The sequence below is a fragment of the Girardinichthys multiradiatus genome, chromosome 1 (assembly GCF_021462225.1).
Source record: "Girardinichthys multiradiatus isolate DD_20200921_A chromosome 1, DD_fGirMul_XY1, whole genome shotgun sequence".
Taxonomy (NCBI): Eukaryota; Metazoa; Chordata; class Actinopteri; order Cyprinodontiformes; family Goodeidae; genus Girardinichthys; species Girardinichthys multiradiatus.
Window position 1 is genome coordinate 37,297,010 of NC_061794.1, and position 12,511 is coordinate 37,309,520.

Here is a 12,511-nt window from a genome sequence, read left to right on the forward strand (position 1 = left end):
ATTAGACAATTTCTGCACTTATTTGTCTGTGTGAACAAAATACTTGCTATAACCAAGCTGTGCAATTGCATATCTACAAGGAATGGAAACAGCTGAAAGTCTCAGTTTTCCTCACATGTCAGTCAGTGTTATAAATCCTGTGAAGTTTGCACCACTATGGATTAAGGCCATAAGAATTGTTTTTATATTCGCCATTTAGTAAGTTCAATGCCATGTCAAAATTTTGTGGTTTTTAAGAAATGAAAAATCACAAGAAACAAAAGTCAGTTTTCAATTGCCAAAAACCTCACTCTGCATTGTCTCAGTGGGGCACACTCTGTTCTGTCCCACAGTGGGAGGCCCAGGATATCTTTCCTTGCAAAGGATAAGTTTCTTCACGTCTGTGTGACAGACGCTTGACTGTTCCTCATCTGACAGCTCAGCTGAATGACACATGTCCATCTGCAGTGTCTGCATCAGCTGTTCAGTAATGGCTCCAGGCAGCAAGCTTGCATGGCAGTCTCTAGAAAGAAATTGCCCTTATGCATTTTAAGAAAAGGTAAAGACTAAGGTGTACCAAGGGAGAAATAAGCTGAGAATTGCTGGATTGGACTCCAGTAGGTGGAGAGTAGAAGTTCATGGTTTTTAGTTGCTAAAAGCATGATTCATTAGTGTCAGGTGTTGAGGAGGACCTGGCATATTTTGGTGATTTTTTGTGTTAGTACAAAGTTGGTATCTTGAATAGGAGTCACTATATCTCACACTGCTGCTTCATATCTTTACGAGCATGTTTGATAGATCCCTTGTCGAGCTATAGCTACTATTTATAATATTTAACCTTATGTTGACTTTATAAGGACAATTGAGTTTTAACAATTCATACATCCCTACAATTTAATGTCATGTTTACTAATACTTAAAGCAAAAGTGTTTGTATTTTTTGGTTGGTGAATGCCTTTCATATAGTGTATTCTGTATACATTTATAAGGAAAACAACTTTGCTATCAGGGTGTTCAAGATTGGAAAAGCACAGTATAAATACATGCACGGTTGTTATGTTAGAGGATTTGCATAAAGAATTCAGAGAGCAGTGAGTTTGTTGTGTTCAACATTTTTGAAAGCCAAAGCATCGGGGAGTTAGCAGAGAAACTAAATTCAAATTTCTGTTTTTATTTATTTTAAAATGACAAAAAAAGGACAGCTTGAATATAGAAATATACTTATCAAATATCTTTCAATATGTTGAATTCATTCAGTAACATTTTACAAAGACTTAAAAAAAACCAAGTTACCCTTTTCAAACCAAGACACTGAATCATAATTCATGGCTTTTTAATTATGGACGCTTGTAAATTTTGCAGCTGTAGAATGCACATTCCCCAACGTAAGGGTAGTTTGCAGATTTTTTCAGTGATAAAAACAATGACTTGAGAACTTAGTAATTCTGAAATCACAAATCAAAATAAAAAGAAATTAACAAATTAAAATATGCTGTCAGAAAGCCAATTGTAGTAATTAAGTGCAGTTCCTATACGAAAACATATAAATCTTCTTTTTGTTGAGCACAGTTTTAATGTAAATTAATTTTATATCCTTAGATTACACTTGTGTTTTTATTTTCATATAATAATAATAATAAAAGCTGATCTGAAAGCAGACATTTTCAATTTGTAGATGCAAAAATATTGCTATGCTGATCTTCTGATGACTTGCATCTAATTTGGAATTTGCATATCCCAGTCAAGTGTACTGTAATTTGTCTTTGATGATTGGTTCATCCTTAATAGATGTGGGATTGCTTTAGCTCCCTGCTGCCCTGTCTTTTTTTCTTTTCCCCTGCTTGAAAAGCACACAGAATCTTTGAAATGTGATTTGACCATCACAGGAGGAAGGAAGCACTAATATTATACTGACCTGGAATGAAAAGATTAGGTGCAAAATACCTTATGCAAAAGGCTATCTCGATTTACAGACGATGTTTTATTTGTTTCCTTTTTCATGTTTTAAAAGGAGGAGCCAAGGGTACAATGAGGAGATGTGTTCCGATGGCGTAAAGCTTTGGGCTTTGAAGCTTTTCTGATGTCTTGTTGGGAGAGGCGAGATGCTTGCAACAGCATGTCTACATTCAGAGCATCCTTGAATCCCTGTCATCAGCTTCACTCCATCTCTCTTCCCATCCTTGCAAAGTCTGGCTTTTTACCACAGAACAGATACAAATGCGAGATAATGAATGGCTGGAAGGCAGACTGGAGAATTTGGACTGTTTCAATTTCACAGCCAACAGGCACATAGATTGCTTTTGTTTTACTGTGGGTTTAGGTGGCACAAGAAATTTGCAATTATTTGTGCACTTAGTAGTAATTATGGTATAAACATTTATCTTGCACTCCCAAAAAATTCCAATGTGAATTCTGCAACGCAGAATAGGAAGAATAGATAGTTTTCTCCAGAAAGGGCTTCTCGAACGGCTGACAGCAATTAGCAACTAATACCTGTGGGAAATGCCGTTTGCTCAAACTCGTGCTATTTCCTTTTCCACAAAGATCAGACAATTAATTATGGGTGGAGAACACGTGCAGGGCTACCGTTTAGGCATTTTTACAGCACTAATCTTTGATATGCAGCAATTTTGGTTGTCTTAGTGAGAGGATCCCCCCACCTTCATGACACACAGATTAAGATGAAGCTACAGTTGCCGTGCATGTTTTGTTATAGGTAGTAAAATGAATCTTATACTGATGCAAAATCATCTGAAGTGTCTCCCCAGCCCTTGATCCCCCCCTTTATTGCTCTTTGCCCTACAGTGGAGTTTCAAAATACACTTATTTGAAAGTTGATCGTGAAGCGTTAGACACCTATAAAAGCAAAGGGTGTTTTGAAAGGTATTTTCCTTCCTGTTTCAGAGCTCATATGTTGCCTCAGGCTTAACGTGTACAGAGCTGCTGTTTTACATCTGATGTTGTTTGGATTTCAATTTTCAGGCGGTTCAGAGGACCTTGCAGCATATTTCTCCAGACAAACCAGACACATGTATTGTGTCTGTTTTTCCCCCTGACAAGTAAACCATTAGTCCTGTTAAATGCCTTTGCATGAATTTTTATGTTTTAGTTCAAAAAGACAATTTGATGGGTCTTAATTACAATATGCTGTTCTAGTGGATGCATTATGCTTCACTGTAATATTTGCATATTTTTATTTTAAATTTGTTTTTAACAGTATCCACAAAGTACCCTGTTAACAAGAGCAGGACCTGCATTTCTTAGTGCATTTGGGAAGAATGAGGTGTCACCAAACCTTCAAACTGTGTGCAACTTGCAAATATTGTTGTACATAATAAATAACAAAAATAAATTTGTAAATAAAGTATTTTATGCATAACAAATTGTGCCGACTTAAACAGATGAACACTTTCTGCTTGGAGTGCACAGCCATTTGTGTAGTTTTCCTTAGTTGGCAAATAGTAATGCCTTTGTTGTCTTCAGTGTGCTATGGCTTTGCAGAACGTTTTCTGCTGCTACTATTGGACTCTTATTTCTTTGTTTATTTTAGTGGAAGCAAAAAAAAAAAACCCAACTGGAGACACACTTTGTTTTACTAGTGTCAGCACTGTATGTGCTCTTCTTAACATTCAGTATGTGTGTAAATGTAGCTCAAGATATGGGCTTGGAATCATGACACAAAGAGCACCAGTGATGTGTTAGCATTGCATTGGAGGCTTTCTTAGTCTGCCTAATTTTGCTGAGAGGTTTCGGAATGAGCAAACATAAATTTATTGCCTAGACATGGTTATGGGATGATAAAAAAAGATGCCCTCTATTGCTTTAAAGGGCTGGAATAAGTGTGTCTGCGAATCACTAAACTCTGAAATAGCCCTGCACCACTTAAGGAAACTGAGCACCACCAGTTGTGTACTGTTGTGAATCTGTGCTTACTACAGCATTGTGTCACATTAATATTTGAGTGCTACATATTGTCAAGTAGCTGTAGGACTTAAACAGCACTTACCCTGAAGTGTACTTACTTCACCTCCTTGTTTATTTCTTCCAGAGACATCCATGCAGACGCCATAATGGCTTCCGTGTTTATATTGAACTTGACCTCTGAACCCTGATCTCCTGCATAAGCTTGGTAATCATTTCATTTTTTATTTGGTGCTTTATGATTGATTTGAACCTTTTTGTCATTATGAATCACACTCATTGACATTATCTCTCACCCATCTTTTATTTCTACAGTGCCTTGCAAAAAAAAAAACTAAATACCACTTGAAATTTTCAACATTATGACACAAAAAACAACAAACTTTAAAGTATTTTATGTTGAACACAAAGTAGTGCATGATTGTGAAGTAGAAGTTCCATGACTTTGAAAGACATTTTAAAAGTTTCTTGTGCATAAGTAATCAGCTCTGTCTGAAACCCCTAAATAAAATCATCAGAAAACAAACAGCATTACGAAGGGGGATGTAGGGGACGCAGCAAACATGAAAAAGAAGGTACTCTGAGCTGTCTGGACTATAAATAAGCTTTGTGGCATTCATATAATATGTTAAATGTGGAGTATGGAGTATGGAGAACAAACACCCTGAACACACAAAGGCCAATGTGAAAAATTGTAGTGGAAATGGTTTTTTCTTTAGAAGGAACATGGAAGCGGTTCAGAGGTGATAGGAATATGAATGGCACTAAATACATAAAAATTATGACGGAGTACCATCTAGAGCCTTGAACAGACTCAAGACTGAGGTCAAGGTTCACCTTTCAGCAGGATGATCACTCTAAACATACAGCCAGTGTTACAGTGGAATGGTTTAGATCAAACCATAGTCATTTTATAAAGACTAAAATTGCTCTAGCCGGGTCTAGATGTGCAAAGCTAGTAGAGAGAGAAATACACCAAAAAACTTGCAGCTGTGATTGTTGCAAAATGTGGTTCTCCAAACTATTAAATAAGGGGGCTGAAAACGTATCTACACCACCCTTTTCAAATCTTTCTTTGTAAAAAATTTCCCTTTCTTATCACAGTAATGCATTACTTTGTGATTGTCTATCCGAAGAAATCCCAAATAAATCACATTGAAATCTGTGGTTGTTATCTGCCAAAATGTTAAAAAAGTTCAAGGAGTATTAACACTTCTGCAAGGTGCTGTGCTTTATTCTGTCCTTTTGCCATTTGGTTACGCATCATATTTGATTTTAATTAATAACATTTTTAGTGTTTTATTAATTTATGTTTCATTTTAATTTATTTTGTACTTATCTCTTCTTTATTGTCCTTCAGCCATCAGTGTTCCACTAATAAGCTGTCAGCTGCCCTCGCAATCATCTTTCACTTCTTTCTCATTCTGTCATTTATTTTCATCATCTTTGTATGATAAAATATCTAACCATACTTCCATTGATTTTTTTAAATCTATTACCAAGGATTACAACTCCCCATTTCACACATTGTGTAATGCAATAAGTCTCTGTCACCATCTCTCCCTTCCTTCCTCCTTTTTGTTGTGTGTGTGTGGGCGGTAATGTTTGAAAGTGACAACACAAGGAAACTAAAGACAAAAGGAGGCAATGTGGTACAGCAGGGCATTGCAGAATCACAGCCCTTGTGTGTATTATGCTATTATTTCCTGAAATATCACCCAAACACCCACCACACAGACAGTGTGCAAACAAATCATTGCCTTTTTTACAGAAATTGTTCTTAAAAAAACAAAAATAAACTGTAATCGGTTGGCATTAAGAAGTGCAAAAGACCAGCAGGCCGATGGTGTGGCAGGGCCAGGGCTAGACGTTCAGGGAGCTGGCAGCAGGAGGGAGAAGCAAGTCACAAGGTTGCAACCCAGAGCAGTAGACTTGCTTGTCTCAGCAGAGTAAACATCACCCCTCGTCTGCACACAGTAATGACTAACAGCGGAGGACGTGAACAGAAATACTATAAGGACTGCTGCCTTGTCCTGCCAGACCTCACGCATGCCTTTCCTGTAATCTTCTAGCTTTTTTGCATTCCTAAAACCAAGCAGAGTCTTGCCAGTATTGTTTAAGGTGCTTGGAAGTCTTCTTACCTCTACTCCTGTTTGTTTACGGTAACATAACCACGCTCAATGGGCTGCTGAACCTAATCAGAGGAAAGATAGATAAGTGTACTGTTTTAGTGGCGCAGGAATCTTCACTGGAGTTTGTTTTTTATGAGGCACAGTTGGAGCTTCAGCGCACTGACCATTCTGCACGCCGCCAACTTATCAGACTAATCAGGAGCAGTCGAAAAGCAGCATAACAACAGGAAATTATGAGTGATTGGGAGCATCTTGAGATCTGACCCCCGAGTTGTTTGACTGATTTTCTTTTAATTGGTTGTCGTCTCCCACTTGACACCATCAAAGCTTCACTCTGGAGGTGAGGCCGATGAAATGGTTCTGTAATAATACGGCGAGTAAGATAAGACGCACAGCTTTAGAGGCATTTTGAGATGTGATTGAAATCATAAAATTGTCACCAGATTACCGCCTTAACGTTAATGAAGAAATGTTAAGATAGCATAGTTGCAGACTAGACCCATAGATTTTCATTTTTCGCTTTCTAACAAAAAGCTGTTTTCACAGTTGACACAAATTTATACCCTAATGTTGTAAATCTTTAAAACTCGAGAGGCAGCAAAATGAGAAAAAGCCGTTAAAACTTCAGCAAGCAATTTATTGAGTTGAGCTTATGGCTATATCTTTATTTGTCTTCAGTGGTACTCATAACATATTCAGCACCTCTTTTAGTGGTATGCTGCAAATTGACTATATCAGAACCATCTGTTGTTCTAATCTTTACTGTTTACCTCAGCTCTCTGGCTTCAGCTTTACTGTGCCTAAAGGGAAATTTATCTTAGAATGCACACAGACTCAATTGTGAGCGATACATAAAAAGAAAACAAATTCCATCAATAAATGAAGCAGATGCTAATAACTCTATGATTTTGTTATAAAAAATTCATATCTCATGGACTGTCAAGCTAAAAAAAATAGCAGAAAAAGTTTTAATACATGTTTTTAAATTGGAAAATGATTTGAAGTGTCTTGCAAATATGAGCTGACAGAACAACTCAAAGTAGTACATAGTTATGAAGTGGAAAGAAAAGGATGCATGGTTCTAAACATTTTTACTAATAAAAAGTGTAGCATGCATTGTATTCAGTCTTTCAAGTCTTTGTAAAACCACCTTTTGCAGCATTAATAGCTGCACATGTTTTGGCTTATGTCTCTAAAAGCTTTAACTGTCAGAGACCGATTTTGTTGCCCATTGTTCTTTACGAAATTCGTTAAGCTCAGTCAGACTGGATAGAGGGCATCTGTCAACAATAGTTTTCAAACCTTGCCAATGATTCTCAATTGGATTAAGATCTGAATTTTGACTGGGACATCCACACACATGGATATATTTTGATCTAAACCATTCCAATGTTGGTCTAGTTGTGTGTTTATTGTCATTGTCCTGCTGTAAGTTAAACCTTTACCCCACTCTCAAATCTTTTGCAGCCTCTAGCTCCATCCATTCCTGTCCTTCCTGAAGTAAGGTATTCCCACCGCATAATGCTGCCACCACAATGTTTTGTGTTGTTCTTGGTGTGTTTATAGTAATGTGCAGTGTTAACTTTCAGCCACACACCACCATAGTGGCAGATAAAGTGATGACTAAAAGTTGTCCTGTCAACAGATATTCCCACAAGAGCAGGTGATATTTGCAGTTCCTTCAGAGTTACCATGGGCTTCTTCACTGCTTCTCTCTTTATTCCTCTCCTTGTCATAGTTTAAGTGGAAGGTGATGTCTTTGTAAGTTTGCAGCTGTGTCATATTCATTCAGTTTTTAGATGTTAAACATTGCTCTGTGTGATGTTCAATGCTAGGAACATTCCCCTGAACGTTATCCCTGGCCTGTCTGCTGTGTTCCTTGGTCTTCATGGTTCTGTTTCTTTACTAATATTCTATACAAAAAAAAACTGTAAAACATTCACACAGCAACTGTATCTAAACAGGGATTAAACTACAAAAAGTTTAACTCTTTAATAATTAGGTGAATTTTTAAACTTTTTATAATTTCATTTAAAATAATAATTTTGAAAACAGTGAATCTTTTTCCCTCCACCTTACTTTTATGCAGCCTTTTATGTCCGTCACATTGTCCCTTTCACACCCTTTCACACTGCAGGCAAATGTGGCCCAAATCCAATTTTTTGGGGGGGTCCGACTTTTTAGAACAGTGTGATCACCCATATCTGGCCCATATCTGACTTTTTCAGTACGCATTTTAACCACATTTATATGTGGTCCTAAATCCGACTCGTATCTGATCTTTAGGAATGCGATTCCAGCGGGAACGACAAAGGTGCATTAGATGTGACTTTGATGTCACTTTCCATTACATTCGTCACAACTTTGTGCCGCCCAGCAGGAAACGGTAGCAGTTACCAAAACAGACTGGGGACTAGAATAGTGGTGCACAGTAGAGAGACGTTAGAGCTCGTTAATAAACAGAGATAACACTTTATTCAAGCCTAATTGAATGGCTCATAGAAACCATCTGTAAAATTCGTATACAACCGTTCAAACAGAGGACTTTAAAATGCTATCGAGGTTACCGAGCATGTGATGATCTGCCTCTCCTGCAGTCCAATACACTGGATTGCATCAAATCTTCTGCTTGTGGAGTTGAAAGGAGAGGGGCCGATATATATGATTAAAAGCTGCTCTCGACATGATAAAGTTCTGAATAATCTCGGTCTCTGTAAAGTTGTTAACATCCCTGCCCCACCATTGCTGGTTGTGCCTCTGCATCCAAACAGTTTGTTGTACTGAAATGGCTCTCATATCTCCTTAAAACGGAACAATAAAGAGTTTCACTCTCCTTTTATTCACGTATTTCCCACACAGCACCTGGTGACAGTAAATGGATTCTGTTGTGCACTTAAACCATAACACCTATTTCTCCGTGTTTACTGTTGTGCTGCGCTTGACGATCCTTGTATTGTTCTTATGCGCATTCAGGTCAGTTTGGAGCTGCAACATTTTCAAAGTATTGTGAATGACCACACAAAAAAATCTGATTTCTGAAAAAATCGGATTTGAGCATTAAGACCTGCAGTGTAAATATAGCCATAAAATCCCGATAAAATACATTGTAGTTTGTGTTTATAGGACGACAAAATCGGAAAAACCTCAGTTTGTATGAATGCTTTTTCAAGGCACTGTAATGCTTGTAGGTCCACCTTTTGTGTAATCCATTAAGGACGTTTAATTTAGGAGTTCTTTTTGCAGTTTTGCACATAGTGGAATATACAAACGCAGCCCAGTTTTTCTTCCCTTTAAATTATGTAGAAGACTTTACTGCAGAAACATTTATAATATCCTGCTTTGCATATTGAAGAAAGAATCCTGTATCCTTTTGTAGCAAAGTTGTAGTTACTTCTGGGATGGTGCATTTGTTTAGTGGAGACATTTAGAGCCTGTTAAAATGTTTCTTATTGCGATCTACAAACAGAAAAAGTCAATTTAGCTGCTGTTTACAGCTTAAAGGTTTATCAAAGTTAAATCCGCTGTGAGTGAGAGCATCTGTATCAAGCCACTCAGGAGCACCAGTTTTGTCATCTTGCTGCATGGAAGCTGGTGATTGGAAAAGGTTGAGGACATTGTTGTAATACAAAGAGAGGCACAGCCCTGGAATTTGCATGGCGAGGGGGAGCTGCCAGGGACTTGGCGAAGACAAGTGTTTGCCATGCCTAGTGATGTGCGAGACAGAGTTAGCTGAAGATTATTGTTAGCATACTGAGAAAAGATCATGAATTCCAATGATTCCCCAAAGCGCAGAGAGACAGTTTACTGGGCTTGTGCCTTTACCCCCTCTGTCTGCGTGTGCCACTACAGACTGCTGTCCTCGCTGATAATTCCAAGTAGAGGGGAGCTGAAGAGGTCCCACAGTGCAGTGTTTCAACATATGATAATGAAGTGAATGCTGTTTTAGTTACAAGTAGATGTAATGTTTGAGGAAGAAACTAAAAGACAATATATCCCTGAAACTGCATATAACATCTTAAAGAAAAGGGAATAAAAAAAAGGGATGGTGTTAAAAAATTCATCCTTTTAAGCCTTTTAAATATGTGTTAAGGCGTAGCTTGTGAGACGTCTTGGCTCCATTAGTTTCAGCACATCAAAGACATGCCTCCTCCCAAAGCTGGTGTAATCTTTAGAAGGGCTCATCATCCCCAATCACACATTCACCCAAAGATCTTGTGAAGAACACATGCAACTGTATAATTTTGTTCATTAAAACCTGACTAATATGGGTTGGTCAACATCGCAGCTAAACGCTGTGCTGTGATGGCGTTTGCAGCTGGTAGTCCTTGTCCCTCGTTGACCTGTTTTGTTAACTCTACTGCTGTATTTCACTGCCTGATTAGATGTCACTCAATTAAAAGCACATTTCTGCCGGGAGAGGAGCCTTTCCAGTTGCCATGGATGCTGTGTGGAAGGTAGCCGAGCTGTGTAATGTTTCCCAGAGCACCATGATGAAATACCCACACTCCCTCAAACGAAGCACACATACAACCCAAACTTTCACACCCAATCAATAAAAGTTGTGTGTCCGACTTTTTTTTTTTACAATGAAAAATTATAAAGGATGTGCATAGTAAGTCACAGAGGACTCAGCCGTTTTATAGTCAGCTATGAGGAGACACAAGGATTAATAGACCTCTCCTAATATGCATCGCATTGGTGGTCCTTGAACAGCCTGATCAGGGTAGGCCCAGGGAAGCAAGGATCATTTATAAGTGGTTCATTATTTTACCTTCAGATTTCTCTGTCTGGCATTGATTTAATAAACACTGATGTATCTCCTTGTAGAGGGGAAGTGCCATTTTTCATTTCCCAGGTTTGCTATCTTTGTTATCGCTGTTATCTGTTGAGCTCTGCCATTTCAGCGGTAATACGCTCCCAATCTCAACTGCATGCAGGACGATGGAAAATAGTGCAATTGCTCTTTGGGAGATACTCCCTTTAATGCGTGCAGAAAGCTTCTTGCAAAAGAAGAAAAAAATGTACTGCCTCTTGTGTCTTTGACTCTGTGCTCGCATGTCCAGACATGGCTTTGTAAATGAGCTGGATGTTTAATGAAGTTCCTCCAAAGTGCTGTGATTAGCCGTGATAGGATTCAACAATGTGTGACATCAACAGGGAGGTACAATAATTAATGATCTATCAGTGTGTTCTGATGATTAATGTATTTGTTTTTGCAGTTTGATGGACCTACAAACTGTGTAAAATAAACAATGAGTTCTGCCGCTGTGTATTCCCTATGGTGAAGACAGGCAACAGAACTGAGGCGCACTATAAAAGCATAGAAAAAAGGCAATGAAAGGAAAAAAGAAAATGAAAAAACAGGCTTATTATTAAGGTTAACAGTCAGTAAAGGATTGTGCTCCTCCCCTGTTTTTGTAACTGAGTAGCTTGTTGAGATCGTTGTATTTTTTGGCCTCAAATGATGCTCCCCTGAAGTGTTAAAAGCAGTTTGTGGTCAGATTAGGTGTGTATTGCTGGCACATAAAATCGAGATGAAAATGAAATGGAATGATCAATTTGCCCTGCTTTAATCCCTCCTCTCTAGCTGCATCTCATCGATTTTCTTGTTCAGCGTCCCTGATAACAAGAATCATTTAAAGGTCACATTTTGATGTGTTGTCAAAAAGAAAACATTCTTAATGCATTGTGAGTGGCCTTTAAAGCTTATGTTTGTCAGAAAGCGCATGCTGAATCCTGGCATCTCAGACAGATTTTATAGAAAACAGGCACCAAATTGCCTGAGATGCAGCTGCTCTCAGTTCCCAAAGCAGATAACACATTTAATCAACTTTTTTTTGTCCTAAGATCATTTCCATAAAAAAAACATCTCTTAAAATGGTAAATTTCCATTTTAAATTATGTGTACCAAAATTTTCACCCAAGCATTAAGTTTTTATTCATCCGAGGACTGCTGACTTTTCAGTATTCATTTGTGACACAGTTTCTTAAATTAGCTTGGTCCATGTTATCCTGATGAGGTAATCAGAGGACAACACCATGACCAGTTTTCTGCTCATAACCTGCAGCCTTAATTATTATTATTATTATTTTTTGCTTAGAAGGCCATTTTGAGTATTTGAAACCATTTTTCCAAAAGCAACACAAAAAGCTGGATTACATTTAGCGAATGCACTCAGGCATGAAAACTTAAATTTTGGAGACGCTCATTGTGGTTTGATGAAACACAAATTTAAGTGTTTCTTAATTAAACCACTTTAACATTTGGAGGAAAAAGAAAGATGCTTGCAGACCTAAGAACACTATGCCAACTGTGAGGTTTGGTGGTGGCAGCATCATGTTGAGGGTGTGTTTTGCTGTAAGAGGGACTAGTGCACTTTAGACTATACATATAATAATGAGAAAAGAACATTATGTGGGAATACTGAATCCTCATCTCATGACCTAAAATGTTTGACCCAAGTCATACACTGTAAAGA

The 12,511-nt window shown here is 38.0% G+C and overlaps 1 protein-coding gene across 6 annotated transcripts in view; it reads left to right on the forward strand.

Annotated features, from left to right (window-relative positions):
• The window catches only part of camta1a (calmodulin binding transcription activator 1a), a 492,714-nt gene that overhangs the window by 71,672 nt on the left and 408,531 nt on the right, over positions 1–12,511 (forward strand). Inside the window, exon 1 of one of the 6 annotated variants that reach the window (XM_047362472.1) lies at positions 4,086–4,108. The exons of the other annotated variants lie outside the window; for them this stretch is intronic. The gene's annotated coding sequence lies outside the window, so the exon portion shown is untranslated. Of the gene's footprint in view, positions 1–4,085; positions 4,109–12,511 lie in introns of those variants that run through there. 6 annotated transcript variants of the gene reach the window in all.